The sequence below is a fragment of the Atractosteus spatula genome, chromosome 1 (genome assembly GCF_055471065.1).
Source record: "Atractosteus spatula isolate fAtrSpa1 chromosome 1, fAtrSpa1.hap1, whole genome shotgun sequence".
NCBI classification, from domain to species: Eukaryota; Metazoa; Chordata; class Actinopteri; order Semionotiformes; family Lepisosteidae; genus Atractosteus; species Atractosteus spatula.
The window spans coordinates 62,457,302-62,468,259 of record NC_142706.1 but is presented as its reverse complement, the minus strand read 5'-3'; positions in this window follow the sequence as shown (position 1 = coordinate 62,468,259).

Below are 10,958 nucleotides of genomic sequence, written 5' to 3'. Positions count from 1 at the left end.
CTGTCTGGTCTTTGCTTTCATTTTTTACGATCTTTAAGGTTGGAAGTAGCAGTTAAAGAACTGTATCTGCTGTAATGTGTTTCAAATATCCAATATACACTGCCCTGCGTTTTGTAAGTTAATGTAAAGATTTTCCTGTGACCTGTTGCTATGTGCTGTTGTCCATTTAGAGCTACTGTATGTGACACAAAGAGCCGTCAGAGGAATATGACACCATGAAAGGGGGAAGGCCGTTCGGCTCATCTTGCCTGTTTAGCTGTTGTTAGTAACTCATTGATGTAAGAACCTCACCCAGGAGTCCATGAATTCAGCTTCAATAAAGCAACAACTTTTTTGTTTTGAGTTTGACCCAGGCATCCAGTGACTCCTTGTGTGAAGAGTGAAACGCGCACCGCAGGGCACCACGTGGAACCTGTGTGGAAATGCATTTAAAGCTGTAAACAGGAGGTATTAATTGCTTTTAAATCTTGCTCTCCATCCCAAAGGATTCCAGTGCGCTTTACACATAGCTGGGGAGGGAATCACTTCATCTGTCATTGCAGTGCAGCCGCCACCAGGGTGACATGTGGCATTCATTCTGCAACAGCAGCCCCCGTACACAGTAGGTCAGGTGGAGATGTGAGAGTTTACTGTACCAGTTTAATTAATAGGCATCTGTAAGGAGGCCAAGCTGTAAACACCCAGAGTGAAATCTAGCCAGGACTAGATTCCACTAGGACTAGCCAGGACTCTTATGAGTATAGTTATGGGGAAACTTAGGAGCTCAATTCATTGTTACAACAAGGACAGCATCTCCAGCATGGTGTTCCTTGTCAACATACTGGCGAATTGGTCAGGAAATAGTCCAGAGGGGAGGAGAGCCACCTACTGGTCCACCAACACCAGGAAAACAACTTGGTTTTCCTTAGGAGTCCTCCCATCCCAGTACTGGCTAATCCCAGTGCTACTCACCTCCTTAGCTTCTGAGCATCTCATGTTCTAGGGTCTCTCTGTCATTGTTGATCCTGAGGAGGTCCACTGGGTTGCAATTTCCAAAACTTTTGGGGATTTTGAAGGCATAACCTCCTCTGCTTATGACTAAAGCTATCCAGCTGCTTTACGCTGCCCGTGTATAGCACTCCCGCAGCGAGGAACATGATCAACACCTGCTTACCATCCCCTGCGGTTGCCTTCATTGTTTCACACAAGGGTTGTTGTTCACATTACCTTTCCTTAATTGGCTGTCTTAGTGGCAGTTTGATTTGTAAGCCGTTGAAAGAAAAAGACGGCCGTTTCTGTTTTTTAAGGTCATGACCTGTGAAGACTGTTGCGATGACGCTGTCGAGGGGGAAGTGAGGCAGGACAGATTCTTTTACACTTTTGGTAACAATCAGAGCTCTGCAGGTCAGAATGTGAGACAGTATGTAGGCACCATGGGACATTGGCTGACGTGAAAAGAGTGACATTTGTCATGATTGTTCATGGGGGCTGTAGCTGGGACTAACAGACCTTTAAAATCTCTTTGGAACAAATTAGTAAAAGGCTCTGCATGCAGAAGCCACAGAGATGCACGCCTTCATTCTCCCTCACATCCACTGCTCCTACCATGAAAAGCCTTTCAGCTTTTCAACACCACCTTTTGCTTTGTTTTTTCCCTTAAGAGACTGTTGTGTCAGAGTGACACAGAACTGGAACAGACCTGCAGAAGCAAATTGCGAGACAGAATGCAAACTTCTGGACAGAGCGCAGAGAGGGAATGTCTGAGACCGGAAAAGCAGATGGAATCAATTCCACTCCTGCAAAAAAAAAACAAAACGAAAGAAGCAGCAAATGGCCCCGGAGTAAAAATATAATTTTCTTTTTTTTTTTCCTTTCTCGGTTTTCAATTTAAAAATCTTTGTTTCTGCCTACAAGTTAAAAAAAAAAAAAAAGCAGCCGCAATTCTTCCCGGAGTTTAATTCCTTCCTTGAAGTTAATCTGTTAGCGGGGACGGATGAAACCTTCGGCTTCGGAGTCCATCCCCCCCCCCGTGTCCCCCGCGCTGCTCATCGGTATTCCGGGTCACGCGCGTGGACTTGTATCTATTTTTGGGTGAGTAATGAAATCAAGTATTAAAAATGCATTAGCCGGGGAGCCGGAGAGCGAGAGCGAGGGGGAAGTTGATTGAGGAGCCCTGTACTTGGGGTGGTGCTGTTTGGCCGGCGGTGAGCACTGGCTGTTCTGGAGGCAAGAGTCTGTAACCCGGAGGCCAACTGGGGACAGGGGGAGCAGGGGGAGGGAAAGGGGGGTGAACAGACCCACAGACCGGCCATCCCATTCTTCATAGCCCAACTCCCGAGAGGGCAATCAGAGCAGCTGCAGGCTTTAGCTACAGACCCACCCAAGGATGACATTAGGATGGATAGGAGATATCCACAGGAGAGCTCTATCAGGATCTTACATTACCAGCCGTGACAACGGCTGCAGGCCATTATCTTTGCAATTACCAATGCGGGAAGCTGGAGTCGTTTGCCCTCGATTGTGTGCTCTGGTCCTGCCCGGCCATCTAGAACCCCCGCTGCCTCTTCACAGAACCCGGCTTTCAAACCACAGGCACGCCTGGCCAGACTCATGCAGCCATGCCGGATCCGGGGCCCACCTCTGAGTCCTTCCTGTCCCAGAACATTCTCGGCTCTGACAGCGCTTTTATCATTTCAGCATCTGATTCCGGCGTGCGGCATCTTTGACATTGAAAACAATAAGTATTACAGGGAACGATCTGGGATTAGCATGGAGTGACTGCATCACCAGGACCTCATAAAAACTCTCCATGGGGTATCATCCACAGAGACCTTTGCGATATCACTGCAAGGTTTCAAAGAAGCTGTTATGGTGGAATAAGTCATGCATATTCTGATATTCTACAATTTCTGTAGGATGTGCCTATGTACTGCATAACTGAATACTGAAACCTTCAACAATATAGAACCATGGTGCACCAACAGGCTTATTCTAGGCTGATGGGTGGCATTTACTTCAAAATATTTATCTTAAAAGAGAAACAATAAACAAAATGAGTTTACCCATCTAAGCCAGTTCTGCATGCACTTGGCTTTATCTGCTGATGAAGAATACAATTGAGTTTTCTGCTGGCTTATCTGGGGTGTGAAATACCAATCGTTTCCCTCCACTCCCCTGCATTCACAAGTGTGAAGGTATTAAATATAATTTAACCCCCCCCCCTTCCACACACACACTTACACTATACATTTCTGTTCCCGGCTGCTACTGTGTCTGATGAGCGTGATTTGTCTTTCACCACAGTCAGGCTGGATTTTATCCTGTTGAATCACTTAATGCAATTAGAGAGGCCTGGCATTCATCACAGATAGCACACACCAGCCTCCTCAGGCTCCTACTGAAATGATTTTCAACCACTTGTTAAGGTGATTAATAATAACTGTGGAGATGGCTCTTTGGAACTGTGACAGCCTTTGTCACATTGTATCGCAGAGGCAAAAAAAATAGTTTTTCACAGCACTAAAGCAGTGATGTCATGTCACCTGATTGGTGACATTCTAGCTGCCTTCTTCTGCAACATGACTGCCAGCAATGTCGGCCAGGGGCAAAGGTCTATGGTGGAGTTGTCTTTCGGGAAATCTGCACAACCCCTACAATTCCACCTGGCCTTGGAGCTGAGCTCACCAACATCTCCGGGATCAGGGATGGGGGTGGATGTCTCCTGATCTGGGGTCTTGTAAGATTCATCAAAGTGGAAAAAGTGGGGGTTGTTCACTGAGCTGCATTTTTCAAAAACTTTGGGGATCTTGAAGATGCAACCACCTCTCCTTAAGACTAAAGATATCTAGCTCGTAGAGGAGGATTGCACCAGGAGACCACAGGGACTCTGGAGGTCTGTATCTTCCCTGGGCCAGCTTGATTTGAACTGCTACTGAAAGGCACCGTTGGCAAAATTCCTCTTCTTCTGTAATGTCATTCTAACATTTTTACATTTTACAACTGAAATGACATCTCTCGATCAAGTGTTTTTTTTTTTAATTCCTTCAGCTCACGATGTATTGTGTGTTCTCTGGATGAAAGATAAAGAGGAGAAAGGCAATCCAGGATGCGGAAGAGAAGGAAGACACATTCTGTAGGATTCTGACTGCAGAAGAGCACAATAGCGAAAGCAGTGCTTTGTGGTCTTCAATCTCTCTGCAGTGGCTGCTGAACATCCTCCATGGGCTCTGGTGCTTCTGCACCTCTAGCTTTTTATCCTTCACTCTCCTCCTGCCAAATCCTGAATGCAGGACACTGTTGGTCTTTTGGGTTAGGAAGAGAAGCTGCTTCAGGACATCAGGACACACGCACACTCGCTGTGCCAAAAGAACTGTTCCATAATCTGCTTTTTCACATAAGAACACTGAGTCACAGTAAGGAAGGAGCTCTTACATAACTGGTAATACTGTATGCTTCAGTCTCCTAAACAGACAGTTAGACACAATTCCAAAGGACCTCTAGTCTTTCAATAGTATATATAGCACGCTTAAATCTGATGGTCTGACAGCTACTGTAGTACTTTTCACCTACTCCTGACACCTTAAAACTCAAATTCCTTGTTTTTTTTTGCTAGATTCTAGTACATTTTCCTTCTGGAAATTTGAAACTTATTTGGATTTCCATAGAGAGCTAGAGAGCAGAGGTCAACGGCCAACTGAAAGCCTCGGCTTCCTGTTTTTAATTGTCACCCCACCCAATTGTCTTCCATTGGTCAGGTGAACGAGGACAGCGGGTCATTTCTCTCATTGCTCTCTGGGAAATGTAGTTCGGAGAAGAATTGCCATCTTATCTTCACCAACTGCCCTATTGCAGGAAATACTGAGAGACGGCGGTGGAGAGGGGATGCATCAGTCACAGCAATGTGCGGCATAATGACAAACACAAAGAAATGAACTCCTCCACCCCATTATTGATTGCTGCAGCTCCGCTGTCGCTAATGGAAAGAAAGCTTGATGATGACATCAGGGTCTATAAAACCGTCTCGTGATTAATGCTCCCCTATTAGAGAAAGCCACTAGGGCCCTGAGGTCTAGCTCTTGTAATAGACAATTGGGAAAGACAGAGCTCAGCCTTTTTAATGAAGCTGCTAGAAAGAGTTAGTTGTGAACTTCGGCTGCCTATTCACAGAGATGAGTACTGGAAGTGGGGTGTGCCAGTCGCAGGGCTGTTTTTCAGGAGAAGAGGGGAGGTGGTCTGTGTTACACCTGTGCTTCAGGTGGGGTTTATACGTTAAGTTCTTACATGCACACAGGATGTAAGGGCTCTTCTAGGAGCTGTGAAAAGTACCTATGCAGATAATGTCATGCTTGTGTACAGCTTCCGGATTTTATTGTGTCCTCTCACAAACTCTCCTGAACCAATCCTTGCTACAATCTCATTTGAATCCTTGACTTCCTCTCAAAAGAAAGGGTATGAGCTTCAGCAGCATTGGATTGGGTAGCTTGGGTAACCCTTTGGGAGTATGAAATGAGCTGCCCAGCTACAGTGGACCTGCTACACTACAGAGAATAGACATGAGAAGCTCTATTATGCGGCCATTTCAGATCCTGCTGGTAGACCTCCCTTCCATTTCTGTGTCAGTGTTTCTGCTGCCCCGGGTGGACAGACATGCACAGTTATAATTTAAGTCCAGCAGATCCACCTCAAATCCACAGATTCAATAGAGCATCCTAGATCCTATAAAATCAATAGATCCAGTATGAAAATCACCATTGCAGCTGATGTCTGTGAACCTCTCAGTCTCCTAAGGCTCACTGCAATCACTTCGCCTTTCAATCTGGCACGGTTCCTGCACGTGCACAGATACGCTGTTCTCTAGGGGCCTTGAGCTGACCCGGTCTAAGTTGCACATGAGCGTCCTATTAACATGGATGCCTCTGCTGCCTGCGAATCCAGAGTGGACAGTATCAATACAAGAGCCCCCCTTTCCCTTTCCTTCAAGGGAGTGAGGGTCTTCTTTGTGTTACAAATGAAAAGCCACCCACTGGGCCCTTCCCAGCTAAACAGCCCAGCTGTAATGGATCCTCCACATCTCTGTTCCTACACCAGACTGACTTCTGTACAGGAGGGGCCACTTCACCTGATCTGCTCAACCTGCATTAAAACCCACATATAACAAAGCAGTGATAAAAATACGTTATTGGACATCTGTCTGTTGGATTTGTATACACCTCACTTCAGTGTTAGTCCTGTTGTTAACTCCCACTGAGCATTCGATTGCTTTTGACGAGGTGGAAGCGCCGGTCCAACACCATTTATCACCCAACAGCCCCCTCCCACTGCTTGAGCTCCCCCTTCGCCACTCTTGGTCCGCTCTGCTCCGCAATCACTTCGTCTCAGTTAATTAAAGAGAATGAAGAAGACAGGCCCCGTTTAGAGCATTGCCAGGGGAGACTTTTGTTTTAATGGCTGCAGTTCATTATTTAGTGGCTTGGAAGGATGCAGGAAGGTGCAACACTCTTAACGTTCTCATTGGTCTCGGTGGCTGGTGGTTGCATGATGGAGGAGCACCAAAAGTGGCATCCATCAGTGTCGCCTTGGCAACAGCATCTTTCCTCCTGTGGCTATGCCAGACCTGCTATCCTCCCACTCTTGTATCGAGCAACACTCGAAGCTTGGTGTCTCTGGAAGGACCTGTCCAGACCAGGATTTGCCAGAGCCCTGAACTAGAGCGGTACATCAGGTTACTTACAGGCAGTGATCTGCTGCCTTTTTACCTTGTGAGGCGTCTCAGTGACGTTCCATGTTGGCGCCCTGGGGGAAGAGTGGCGAGCGGAGCATGAGGACTGCCAGGTTGGCAGGGCGCCCCAAGGGAACGGGCCATCAGGCTGTGCCAGCTGCGGGAAAAAGGGAGGGATGAGCTACCTTTCAGTGCCCATCTCCAGGCTTCACTAACGGAGGGACAAATCGTGTTACAGCTGTTTGCTGATGCCGGGCACTGGTACCAACACGAGAAAACCACCAGAGTGCTTCTGTCAGATCAACCACACCCACACAAGAGCCTTCAGATCCATACGGCACTGTGCAGTTCGCACATGGAGTGTTTTCCAAAGAGCAGCATTGTTTTAATGTAAAATGTCAGAGGACGCCAGCCTTATCGGCACAAAAACAGCAGAAAAGACTGAGTCTGGGAATGCTGCCGACGACGCTGCGTGAGTTATGAGCGAGGCACTTCGAGAGCCGCCATCGAGTGTCACCCGTCAGTTTTAACGCTGTTAGCGCCTCCCAGTGAAATGCCAGACGGAACAGGAGTGAACTGAGAAAGCGTTTTCTTGAATATTTTCTTACTGCTTTCCCTCACCTTCAAGACAGTCCCGCTGGGACAACGGTTTCACTTTTCCATCTGACATCCCTGTTTCTATGGGGGCGGGGGTGTAGGGGCACACAGCCAGATATGTGTGGTGATTTAATGTGACCTAGCCTGTATTCTGCAAGCCGAACCACTCTTCAGATCTTGCCCCAGCTGCGTGAGAGAAAGAGGAAAAGAGAGTGTAAGGAGGAGACAAATGGTGTTCTTTAGAGGACGTAGATTTTAGTTATGGTGGGGGGGGGGGGGTAGCTGTGGAAGGGCCCTCTTCCAAGATTGAACTACGAAATGCTCCCATCTTAAGAAGCTTGGCTAATGGGAAGGACAAGAGTTTCCAGCTTCAAATTAATTTGTGTCTCCTCACCTTCCTTCCTTCCTGGTGACAGCATGTGAGCAGATATCAGCCCGCAGAGGCAGGGGAGATAAGGAGCGGGGGTGTTGGGGTGGGGAGGGACTTCAGACAGAGCCTCCTCCTCCTCCGTGATGAATCTCAGAGCAGGAAAATCTTGGTTGTAGAGAAAGTGATTAATTGCACCGTTTTCAAGCTGTGTCCTAGGAAGTACAACGGTAAAATGAGCCCTGTCATCCATCACAGAAATCCTGTTCTGTGTAAGTCTTTATTTGCTCCTGACATCTGTAGAGGCCCTATGTGATATTCTATAGCACGCTATCCCAGGCATAGGAGAGTCACTGCATTTGCTTATAAAAAGAATCGGCAGCGTTCGGTTTCCTACATAGAAGACTTAAGTATTTCATCCACCCATTTTCTAACCACTTCTTCCCATCCAGGTACAGGGTTGGGGGATGGAGCCTATCCTAGCATACAAGAAGCGCAAGACAGAACACACCCTGGACGGGACACACTCACAAAGCCCAAACGCATGCAGACTCCTCACAGATAGCACCCCAGGTCCAGAATTCAGCTCAGGGCCCCAGAGAAGCAGCAGCATTAACCACAGTGCCGCCCAATCAAAGTATTAAACACCTTGAATATTATGTATTTCCTCTTAACTGGGATATTGAATTCAGTGTCCTTCTGCTACCCTGTGCAAAACACATAGAGTCAAGGACCCCTTAAGTGAAATATATAAAATGTTCTTGCTTTGTTTTGTGCAACTGGGCCAGCAACTGCTGCAAATATCCTTCACTGTGGATTCACTGGGGACCATGTGTCTGTCTTTTCACAGCAAACCCTGACATGTGACATGGCAGGTCTCAGGCTCTTTAATCCACAGGGCCTGTTTGTGTATCCTTCAGAATTGTTTTCTCACAGGAATGATAGGATTGTGTCAGCAGAGCTGCAGGGACTTTTTTGAAAGCTGCTGTGCTCCAACAACATAAACCCAATTGGCCCTCATGTGTAAAAAAAGGATTTAGTCATCCATATCATCTGTAACATGTGCTGTTATAGGAGATTGTAATGAAGGATGGGACAACATTTCATCTCTCTATCTCTGAAGGGCTCCGACATACTGCAGACTTATAAAGACCCATCATTGTAACAAAAACAGAAACCTTTTCTGGAAAACAAAAACTTCAGTAATATAATACAGGACTTTAGCTTGTGCACCACAAACGCGAGCAAACACAATTCCATTAGCCTGTGGCCCAGCTACAAGTATTATTCAATTAGCTCGATGTGATTAGTGTATTAAATCGGAGATGAACTTTTCAGAAAGCCAGACAGGAGCACAGAGCAGCCAAGGAAGCACGCCAGAGATCAAGGAATCAATAAGCCGAAAGGGGAAGTTTGTTTGTGAGTGGGGGGGGGGGGGGTTCTGATTGACATTGGCCGAGACAGACAGACTGACAGGCTGAATGCAAAGGAGATCGACATTCTGACACTGTGAGAAAGGCAGGTGGCACGTCCTTGCAACTGTGTAATTAACACTGTGCCTTAAAAAAATCATACAAATGTAATTTTAGATTTTTTTTAATGCAATTTAAAAACATTGCAGTATGCCCATTTGAGACCATCACATAGAGGGGACATCCTGGTGGTGGGTGTATCCTAAACCCCAGATTCCAAAATGCATTTCCCATCTGGAGGAACGCGCAAATGCCGTTCGGCTGTGTGAGATGCAAATCGGACAGGGGGGGGAACAATGTAATCTTTTCCGTTAGTGAAGCTCCTCATCTGCTCCCTGGCCCAGCTGGCAAGCTCACAGAGCAGACCGGTACTCTCGATCTGCGAACGTCGCTTCTCCGTTCCCCCACTTGTCACGATTGAGTTCTCCTAACAGTGGGACCTTTCACCGGCGAGGCAGGAGAGGCGGGCCGGGTTGCTGAACAGATAGTGGTTAGCAGAGAGCATCTCCTCTCCTGACAGCTCCGACATTGCCCCTCTCCCGTCTGCACTTCAATTGGCTCTGACAAACGCGATGAGATATGAGGTCATCCTAGTTAGGACTGACAGAGAGCACTTCTTCAGGATGAAGAGGAAAAGAGAGGCGTGGAGGACATGTCAGCTGTGATGCATTGTTTCAGGATAATTATCCTCCTAGGATGAGAGAATGTTCTTTTTTTTCGACATCTGCCGGTGAAGACGGCTCTCAACGTGTTAGAAGAATGCCCAATTCTGCTCTGCATGAGGCTAATGGGAGGCAAGCAACCAAGTGAAACTTCACAGGCCCTGCAAATGGGCTGTCGGAGGAAGAGAAGCTCAGTACTCCGTCGTCTGCTTGGCTCTGTAAAGCCTTTCTGTTACGTAGGACTGTGAAATCAAACAGTAAAGCTGTTCATCCGTGCACAGAAATACCATGGCTGCTGGTCTAACTCTTCAAATAAGCTTCGCTTTGTACAGATAGGAATATCAAGTCCACAATCTACTTTTTAATCCATCAGTCTCTAATGGTAATGTGAATATTAAATGTGATTTAATATATTATTAAAGAACCTGTAATGTACTGTACATTATATAGAGTGTAAATATTATTAAAGTAATATATTTTAGGTTTTATTAAAGTAAGCAGCCATGGATAGCTGTTTTACCCGTTGATTAGTGTGGTATAGCTATACGTTGACTTGTGAAGTGGGCGTATATATGCTGCTTACAAGGAACACAAATTCCCTTAATTCCTACAGACATGCTTTTTCTAAAACAAAACACGCATACCACAAAAGGTGATCTTCCCAAGGTGTGTGTATAGTCTTGTCAGTTTCATAATTCATTCTGTTTCATAGCTGTATTTACCTATGAGAATCTGGTTATGGTGCAGAAGATTAGTTTGTGCCAAGTGACCTCATTCAGACTGAATTTAATTCAGTGAATGTCACTTGATTGATGCACACAAGACCATAATGCTAGCAAATAATAGTTATATCAAGATATTCACCATGGGAGGCTGGTGTTTAAATAATCGTGTCAGATCATAAATATTTTTATCAGTCCATCTATCTTCATTTACTGCTTTACATAAGAATATAAGGATTAAAGACCTACTCTTCCACTGAGAAAAATGAAGAGCAGCGACATCTGCTGGTTACTATCTCGAGCACTTTTTATATCTAGTAAAACTGAACGAAATGTTTGAAAAGTTTGGGAAGTTAAGCGCATTGATTAGATTGAAGACGCAATTTTGATGGTTTACGGTAATATTCCAATGTGAAAATAGCAAGATGTATATTTTGATGT